Source organism: Nanorana parkeri, unplaced genomic scaffold (assembly GCF_000935625.1).
Source record: "Nanorana parkeri isolate BGI_ZX_2015 unplaced genomic scaffold, ASM93562v1 scaffold185, whole genome shotgun sequence".
NCBI lineage: Eukaryota > Metazoa > Chordata > Amphibia > Anura > Dicroglossidae > Nanorana > Nanorana parkeri.
This window is the reverse complement of record NW_017306453.1, coordinates 1,034,197-1,044,966: the sequence shown is the minus strand read 5'-3', so window position 1 is coordinate 1,044,966 and position 10,770 is coordinate 1,034,197. Positions and strand designations below refer to the sequence as shown.

The following is a 10,770-nucleotide window of genomic DNA, read 5'->3' as shown; positions in this document are numbered from 1 at the left end:
ATTTTTTTACTTTATTACTTTATTTTTTAATGTAATTATTATTACTTATTATTTTTTACTTTTATTTATGTAATTATTTTTTTATCAATTGTTTTTTTTCACCTAACTTTATTGCTATCACTCAGGAGCTAACAAGTTACTGCATGATAGCATTCTCTTTATTGAACCTGTCAGCTCCAATACAGGAGTTCTAGCACAGCACTGTGCTGGAACTCCTGTGACAGGTGAGAGAGGAAGAGCACAGCTCTCCCCTCTCACTGTCTACACGGAGCAGCAGGGTTACTTTTAACCCTGCCGCTCTGCTTACAGCTCTCCATTCTGAAGGCGGCGAGGACGGAGCCGGGAGGATGCAGCATGGAGAGAGGTAAGTGCAGGGGAGGGAGGGGTGCGGTCGGGGGGAGGACGGACCGGCACTCTGATTACAAGTGTTCTCGGCGACATCGCCGAGAACACTTGTAAAGAAACAAGTCATTTCTCCTATTCTACATTTAGCTCTGGTTGTGCAAAGCAGGGCTAAATGTAGAAAGTAAATTACCGCCCGGCATTCTATGTTCCGGGTGTCAGGTGATTCAAACCTGTGCCGCCGGGCCTTGGTGGCCTTGCCGGGAATCTGGCCCTGTGTAGATGTGCCTGTCGCAATTACAAAGCCTATAAAAATTATTATAAAATCACTGGACATGTGACAATAATGCTGTACATTTTTGCTTGCAGACCACTTATAGGGGTCAAGGGTATTGTTGTCAATTACTGCCTTTTGCATTTAAATGCAGCACTGCTCAAATGCATGTGTTCCAATGCAAAACTCCATGAAAGGCTGGGTTTGATCTGCTTAGCTTGCAATGAAAACACATCCCAATAGAACCTGCTGTGTCCAAAGAAAGCAACACAAAACAGGTCATATACACCCTCAGGACTGTCATCCACACTGCACCATTAAAGTAAATGGGCATCTGGTGACCTGCATTTTATGTGTGCTTCATGACATGACAAAATCATACATTCATCTATTTACATAAGGCCTTTATGTATTCACCAGCAATTCTGTATACAAATCTTGCATGTTTATTTAAGAACAATGATGCTAAGTAAAGTGAAGCAATGGGGGCTTTTTTATAACAAAGCTGACAGATTGTGCATAGTTCTGAAGAACAACAGGGTACAAATACTTTACAGCAAATAACTGCCTCCCAGTGTCCACCCAAAACAAAAACTAAAATAGTTTTAGGTGGACCCACATCTGACCCTTTAATTTGCCCTCTTGTCACAGTGTATGAAGCAGTGAGCACTCCATTTAACAAGTCCACCTTGTTGTAAGATATAGATAGCTGTAGCTGCACAGACACAAACCCACACACACACACACACACACAGTCAGCCATCTCCTCGCTGTTGCTATCATTATTATTTGGGGAATTACTAATACCTTGGACTGGAAATGAAGCTGATCGAGGCAGCACCTTCCATTTCCCACCATTTCTCGCCATTTCACTGTGCTCACTTTACACTCCGCAGGTCCTTCCACCCACCTCACAGACAGCAGGCATGTCACAACTGTCTGGACTGTACCACCCACTCCTCCCTCGGGGGGGCTAAAATTCACACCTGGACACAGATTGTGATTGTGACCGTCCATGCAGTCATACTCTTTTTTGAACCTCCCTATCCCCCCCTTATCTCCCCCTTATCTACTCTCCTGAAATGTACATGTATTACAGTGATGTACTGCATATGATTTTTTCTTTTAATAAATAACCATCTTGATTGAACTGCAAACGTTTGCAATCCAGACTTCAGCTTTAGGTTTTTCAGTATAATTCAGCTGTAAATGACAGCTCAGAGACAAGCAGTGTGGAAAAACTCAACTTCACCAAATTAAAGTTAGATATGTACATTTCTGTGATCACGTTTACTTGAAAGATATGACAGCATGACATATGTGCAAGGAAACCACAACTATAAAGTACAGAACATGACAACCATCAATCAGAGAGGTAAAACACATACTGCAAGAGACAGGGCCCAATGGATCAAGAAATGGAAAATCAGAAGGCAGAAAACGTATTGATGTTTTCTTATGGTTTAGATATACTTACTAAAGTAAAATTAAACTAAAAAAAATGCAATGGAATCTACAGCAATAACTGCATATTTGATTAAAACATAAAAAATGAACTTGGATATAGAAACGAATGAGCAAAATCAAAATATGCTGCACTGCCGATTTATTTATTTGGACTCAAAACTTGTCCTTCAAGAAATAGCTTCCCTGTAAATGGGCAAATTACCAAAAGGAGTTTTTAAAGTAGATTTAAATCCTAACTGAATAACTTTAGGCTTGCCAAAGTAATGGGCATAAACGCTTGTCCTGTGTGGGTTTTTTTTTTAATGAAAATACTTGTTTTTACCACTTTTCATACTTTGCTGCATTTTGGTGCTGTTGATGCAACCACTTCCTGTCTACATGTATCTGCTCCAGTGATGGCTGCATGGAATTTCCCAGGACAGGTTTCCTGACGGTGACAACAATAGTGAAGCACATCTGTGCAATGTGTGGTTGACAGGTACAGATTTTTGTCACCCTATAACAGGAAGTACCTCAACAGGAAATTTTATGGTACAGTCATTATGTATTATTTCAAAAAAAGCTACAGATTTAAAGATAAAGAAAATTACATTTGAAATGATATTAACATGTTAAAGATTACCAATATTTTAGTGATTGGGTTTACATATACTTAAAAGTGCTGTAAGGTCTTTTTGGTAGAATCCACTGATTAAACCTGGGGATGACAGTAGAGCATCTGTATGTAGTAAATCTGGCCAAAACAAGTTACTGATCTAGTCTGTAAACTCAGTAATTCACACGGTCACCACTTATGCACAAAGCAAGCTAGCCAACCAACCATGTACAGGATTTACTAAACAGAAATTAGACTTTTAAAGATAATTTTATAAAGTAATTAATACGCAGGGAGAGCAGCAAATCAAGATACTCAAGTTTATAAGGAAATAACTGACATGTTTGGACTGATTTATTAGAGGAATTTAGAATCTTCACACAATAAAATGTGTGCATATTATTCTTAAATGATCAAAAGAAGTGAACTGAAACTTGCATTTTCCATGACTGGATAATAATTGTAATAATTTTTGCTGCACTGCTTTAGTAAATAAGCCTCGGTAAGTCAGGATTTTGGTTAAAAGTGAATAGAATTTATACTTCCTTTCTAGTGGGGCTCATAACATGGGTCATACCAAAGGACTATGCAAACTAGTACTCTAGTGCAGGCCTTCTTAAACTTTCTCCACTCGTGACCCCTTTTTGGCCGAGGAAATTTTTAAGGGACCCCAAAATCAGTCGGTGTCTCCCCCCTCCCTTGGCGTAAGTCGGTGTATCTTTCTCTCCCCCTCCGCCCCCCAGCGTCGGTCAGTGTCTCTCTCCTCTCCCCCCCAGCACCAGTCAGTGTCTCTCGTACAGGGGGGGCACGACCTTAAAAACTACACTAAACTGCAAATTATACATTAAACTGAAATCAAACAATCTAGCTTGGAGCCCAGACCTCCTCGGCCGCCTGAGCCCCCTCACACAAGTACCGGCCATACCCCCCTGATGGAGGGCCTGGCCGGGGACTCGGATCGCGACCCCCCTGTTAACTTGCGGGACCCCACATGGGGTCGCGACCCACACTTTAAGAAGCACTGCTCTAGTGAACAATTAAAAAAAACCACATCACCTTTGCTTGCCATTGCTATGATGAAGAAATAGCACTTTTACCAGCATGATGGGTCAGTAACCTTTGGCCAGCTGCATTTTATTAAAATGTTAGCCTATGTTTGCTTCAAAAATCATGAATTTACAATAAACTGGGGCCCAGGGTCTTGATCATTCATGCATTAATGAGAATGGCTGCCAGGCAGGTTTCAGGATAGCTGAGTGGGGTGATGGCTTAACACCTGTTACACATTTTCCTTTGTGAATATTGAATGCAAAAGCACTCAGAGCACTTATGAATTCAAGCTCACTGGCATCTGAAGCTGGGTGAAGGAAGGATGGCGGTTGTGTTATCTTTGAACTTTATATGAAGACTATGTACACTGATGCTTCTATTAAGTGAACCTGTGACCACCAAAGCTGCTTATGAACATGGCAACCATCATGCAGCTTGGAAAAGATGAAGTTCACCCCCCTTCTCCGGGAGTGAAAGGATGACATCTGATCACTTCATGGGCCTCCACATAGTTATAAATCCATCTGATGAGAGTTTGTGTTTACTGTGACATATGGGGTTCATCAGCCCCTTAAAACAATAGTAAAGTAAACTTACAAAAAAACAGAAAGTAGAAAAAGTGCTAAAATAATATTAAAAAAGTAAATGAAGAAAAAAATAAAAACAGGCATTAGGAGGGACATCCTGAAGGACTGCATTTTTCTATACACTGTGGATGTTGATATTATGAATGCTTTTGGTACGGTATCTGGCCTGGAGTTCAACTGAGAAAAATTAATAGCTTTTCCAATTGGTTGACATACTTCTTATATTTACCCATGCATCCTCTAAACTTGCTGCTGTTGGTACATTTAAATATGTAGGTATGTATGTACATAATAACCTATTGCAGGATATATGTCTAAATCTACACCCCACCTTGGGCCACATAGAATCTAGGCTAAAGGTATAACAATAATCTTCTTCTTAACATGAATGGTAGAAGTGCCCTAGTTAAGAGGCTTTACCTCCCTAAATATTTCTTACTTTTTAGGGTGGTGTGGAGAAAGGGGCTCCTTGCCACCATGAGACATTTTCTCTGTTCCAATCCTTCCCAGCTCCTTGTGGGTTCCCCCTTCCTGGCTCCCAGCCTCCCCCCAGCTGCAGCAGCCTGGGCTTTGATCTATGACACAGAGCCAGCAGATCAAAGTTGCAGATCTGGGCTTTACACTGGTTAGACCTGCAGTACTCTCACCCCTGGCCCTCCTCCCTCTGCCCTGCTGGCTTTTGCAGCCAGAAGTGTGCAGATCATAAAATCCTTCCTGTGAACTACACATCTTCTGTTTCCTGCCAATTCAACCTCACCAGAACAAAGGACACATGGAGTGAGGGTAGTTGCTCAGCAACAGCCTGTTTACTCCTCCTTCCATCCCCTCTGCCGGCACATCCCAGGACCTTTGTAAGGTCAGTGTGTGAAGGCTAAGCTGGTGTTCTCTGCTCTGACTGGCACACCAGTGGCTGTGCTGAGGCCAGGCTCTGTCTGCAGATTCAAGGGAATAGAATCGTAACTCTGCCTGTTCTGCTCCACTACTGCTGTGAGGTCGCTAGGATTGGTAGTCTTCTCCCTGTCGTAGGCCAATGAGGTCTGGCAAGACTTGTTGTTCCTCTCTGCCATGTACTGCTGAGGTGTGCAAACATATGTTTTTTCTCCCTGCTGCCTATTGCTGAGGTCTGCTGGGATCTGTTGTCCCTCCCAGCTGTGTACTGCTGAGGTCTACTGGGATCTGTTGTTCCTCCCTGCCGTCTACTACAGAGGTCTCCTGAGATCTGTTGTTCCTCCCTGCCATCTATTGCAGACGTCAGCTTGGATTTGTTGTTCTGCCCTTACTGGGCTTACCTGTATTTTGCCTTGTTACCTGTTGGATTAACTCTTACTTCACCGCTGCTTCCTGGATTACTATCACTATGGGGTCTATTCACGAAGCTGCCGAGGGCAGCCGAGTGAATGACCGATCTGAAGTGAAGTGAGCCGAACACTGTTCGGCTATTCACTTCAGGCTGGTACAGCTAATTTCAGCCGTACATCGGCTTGCTTCGTGTGGCTTCGGGTCGGCCGCACATGCTCAGCATGTTCGGCCGACCCGTGGACTTATTCCTTCCTGTGTCCCATTGCTTACCTTCCTAACATCCAGGACATAACCATGGCCTCTGTACCTTGCTTTGTATACCAAACTCCCCCAATAAACACCCTGCAAGTCGGGTCCTGAGTGATTTGCCTCTGGGTGCTCTCTCTCTCTCTCTCTCTCTCTCTCTCTCTCTCTCTCTGTGCTCCTAGTTTGTCACAGGTTGCTTCTGTATTGCTCCCTAAACAATTGTGCCAACAAATCAATTCTGCAGTCTTCACCTTCATTTGGACTGCACGTCTAGAGGTGCATAAATCAGGTAGATGGGGGGTTTAACGTTTCCAGATGTCTATTTTTATTTCCTGGTTTCCTAGCTAATTAATGAATGGCTAACCTGCTCTGCTTACAATGCAGCCAGAGATACAGAGGCCACTACTGCTGGCTCATTAGAACAATTACAGAATCTAAGCCTTCTCCAATTGACAGTCCTGGCCTGGTACAGAGCCCAACAAACATTGAAATATGAATATACATAAATACACAGAGTCTGGTACAGAGCCCAACAAACATTGAAATATGAATATACATAAATACACAGCGCTAATTAAACTAAAGCAAATAACAAATTAATAGAAGTGTATGTATACAAAAAAGTGTCAGATTATCAACTTAAACGTGACTATGTGTGATCAAAATACATAAATATTCATTCAGTGTTGTTCCTATACAAGTGTATAACGCTAAATAAAATTGTGTATACACTCACATTGCTAAAGAAATTATACGTGACAGCAAATAATTATATGAACAAATGTGAATATATTAATTGTAAATAATTATGTGATCATTTGTATTCATTTGTTATTAGCTTTAGTTTAATTAGCACTGTTTTTTTGTATATTCATCTATGAGACCCCAAGGATCTATATTGCAGCAGCTTTAGTTTAAACACCTCACTCATTTGATTGGCATATCTGTAGATTGGGTTGGGATATTAGCGCTGCCCATTCAGCTAAAACTAAACATTGAAATATGACTCTGGTAGTTGAACCCAAACTTGTCAAAATTATATGATCACCCAGACACTATTTAGTAGGTAAAGGGGGTATTAAGTATCTTTCCCAGCTATTTACTAATGGCACTTGTGTTGATTTACAGACATTTAAAACTAACCCTAACATCTGCAATAAAATGTTTTATTTTCTCTGTCATGTCCTGAATATCTGAATTGGTTCTCTTTAAGTCCTTTTGATCCATTCCCCTTGAGGCTTTTTTTTTTTTCAAAAACACCACTTTTACCAAAGCTGTCTGAAATATCTGTGCATATCTGAATCACCTGTGATTCTGAGGAAGGGGGTATGCCCCTGAAACGCACAAATCCAGCCTAAAAGCAGCCGGTGGCACGATTGTATGGTGATGTGACCGGAGGCAGCTTTTTATACGCAGTCGGAGCGGAACTATCCTCAGACACTGATCTTGTGGTCTCTTATTGACAAGCGTGACTGAAATTTTATAATTGTGAGTATTTATAACTGTTTTTATTATTCCAATAAAAGAATATTTCACACAAGGGGGCGCTTTGTTGCTTTTGTCTTTTATACTTTACGTTTGATAATAGGAACATTGCTTTGTTGCTTTTGTCTTTTATACTTTACTTTTGATAATAGGAACATTGCTTTGGTACTTAGCGGTACCCTTTTATGCCCTGTTATTAAAGGCCCATTTACATTGACAGAGGGAGTTTTACATGTATGGCCCAGTTAAAAGTCCCTGGTCAGTGGTGCCTCGTGGCTCCTAATAAAAGTCCCTTGCATTGGTATTTACTGTGGTAATTAACTGTAACAAAACACTGCATTGGAGGCTCTCTTTTCTGATCATAAATTACAACCAGCATTGCACTCAAATGCATTTCCTGAACATGTTTGTGATACTTATAGTTAGAATTTATAAAACTGTGTAACAGTATATTTAATGTTAATTTAATATTGCCACTAAGAGATACTATATTCCTTATTAAAAGTGGAACTTAATGAGGTATCTGGAGCTCCCTTGACCATATATAGAATATGATATAGTAGTGTTTCTTTACTGTGGGGACTTACAAGTCAAGCAAGTCAATCAGCTCACAAAGTTAGATGGCCATTTGAGGCTAATAGGATTCGCTAATAGTAATAGTTTGCAATGATTTCTTGCAATATAATCGAGTCATGCATTGAACAATCTAATATAATTTGAAGAAATTAGTCTCTTGTAGGATTGCAAAGATAGCGGAAATGGTGCCTGTGTGTTTGCACTTTCGATTTGCTGGCCACTGCAGCTGCTTTTCATAGCTTCCCACCTATCACGGTGGACATGTGTAGTGTTGTTTAGAGCACAAGGAGTAGATATGCCATGATCACCATTTTTTCTAAGCACAGGTAAAATTCAAACACTGGCAAACAAGCAGTGATTACACTTTAATACTGGGGATACAACTATTTAAAATGTTTAAACACCTAGTATAATGTTTAGCAAACTTAGAATCGAAGCAGGTCAGAGGCAGGATGTCAGAACTAGTTTTATTTAAATGCAAGGGTACCACAAGAGCAGTACAATACTATATGCGTGGCTCTCAACAATAGGACCAAATCAAATTGGTAGCACTGTTCCAGATCATATCTTTATCACGGATATTGTTCATGCCACCCAATGAAAACAGAAATAATGATTTCCATTAAATTTAGGATGTCTGTTGTAGCAAACAACTTCCTGGTTCAATTTTTAGGAATCTGTGAAGTATGGTGTTGAATATATGCTTGGTGCACACGTTTTCAACTAAGTGTGGTACAGAAAGCTCTTAGTAATGATTTAAACTTAGAAAGCAAAGCTAGTGCTAGAGAAAAACATATCTTCCAGCTCCTTAGAGCAAGATATCTTTAAATCTACTGAGAATTATTAGTGAGAGTTACTGTTGTGCAATTATGGAATTATGTGTACTGTATTACCTCCTCTGTTACCATCAGAAATAGGAAGGTCTGTGATGTCCTGCACTCATAGTATGTCTTTAGGGCATCATTTAATCCAAGAACATCTACTTCACTTCTGAAGGCACATCTGAAAAGTGATTGCTGTGGGGAACAGTTCCAGAATGAAGGTTCATTTAACACCTACTGAGGGAAAATTAAAACAAAAATAGCCCAGAGTTGAACTTTAACAATCTGCCCAATTGAGAACAGCTTATTTAAGGCAATAGCTCAGACTTCATATAGCCCTAAGATATCCTTCAGAAATGAATGAACCACACACTATAAATCACTGAACAGCTGGTGAGTAAGTTGAAAGAATGTAACTTTTATCTGAAGGAAATCTTTATTATGTCCAGTCACTTTATGTGGGCATCAAGTTACCCCTGTATACATCTGACATACTTATGGCCACAGCCAAGTAAGTTTCCTTCAGTCTTTATTTTTTACAATAAAAATGGACACTTTCAGCTGGGCATAAAATTCACATTTGGTCACAAGATATGAATATATTTAGGGAAAACAGCAGCAGGGCAGCAACTTCCAATAAATACTCAGAAGATCTTATGAGTACAATTTGCAAGGAGAAGATGTTTGCCTTATCCTATTTCACTTTCACAAAATAAGCTAAATTTTATGGTCTGTAAGGGAGATTGAACTTGGCAGGCTTACCACTGCATAGCTCAAAACTACACGACACAGCCAATTTAACACAGAGAAACCAGCTTTTTAGCATTTTGAAGTCTTTAACAGAATAATTCCTTCTGAAAACGTATAGCAAAAGAAACTGGAACATGAATAACTAGCATTAATTTTAATTATTATGGGATATCTTTTCATACAATCTCTGCTTGCTCAGTCAAAGCTAGTCTAATACAATGCCTTATAAAAAGCTTCCTCAAGTCCCAAAGGTCAGTGAAAGGAAGGTGACCCGCTTACTCATAGTATGTAATGATATTATCCAACTTGTATAATATAGAGTAGATAGAAAAATATTATCCAAAGTGCAAATGAAAGATAGACTATACCTTCAATACAAATTAGCTAACTAAACGTGAGATTATAATCCACCATGGGAGTGAGTTTGAAGTGGTGGCTACTTTTCAACACACACAGGGACCATGGGGAACAAACATAGCCACCTTTCAGAAAAAAAGGCAATGTCAGCATAAATGTAGAACTGATTTGAGGATCTACAGTATCTGAGTGATACACAAGTACATTTTTGTTAATAGTTACTAGAATGCATTTCTAAGATTTAACTCCTGAGATTAGTGATTAGTGAGATTAGTGTCACATTAACAAGACTCTGCTGTACTTTGCATGGACTTCATAGAGCATGCATTTATTCCTGTTGTCTCCCCGTCACCATAACCTGTCTGGCTATACTTTCTTGCCTCTTTTATAGCATTTGTTATATGAACTTGCACCAATATTTTGGGTAGGTTTTTTTTAAATTTAATTTAAATTGAGCACCAGAAATTATGTGACATTATGAGCAATCTAAAAAAATATTTCTATGACTTAAGAAACAGATAAGATTGAAGCGAAATGTCTTGCTGTATGGTAGATTTACATGATTTAAATATTTAAGGGAGCAGTTGATCTATATATGTCCTGCAAGTTTCCACTGTCCGGTCATTATACCCTACAGACCCATGTATTCTTAAGGTCATAATGGCATCTAAAGCAGCTACCTGATCTAGCTAAATACCAATCTGTTTCCTACACTATATTATTGTTTTTGTGATGCCAAGATATGCTGTGAAATGTGTTTATCACCTGCAAATTCCATGGTTTCTATTTAAAATAAGTCACAGTTTCCTCTATTGAGAGCCTTTTCAGAGAAATAGTGAATGGCTGTGTCTTTGTTGCAGCAGCCCCTGTGAGATAGAATAGTGCAGCCAGCGGTAACCCCTCATCTAATTACATTTACAA

General features: G+C 39.7%; 1 protein-coding gene across 2 annotated transcripts in view; it reads left to right on the top strand.

Annotated features, from left to right (window-relative positions):
• Positions 1-10,770, top strand: part of GALNTL6 (polypeptide N-acetylgalactosaminyltransferase-like 6) — a 996,922-nt gene that overhangs the window by 323,148 nt on the left and 663,004 nt on the right. The window lies entirely within an intron of this gene.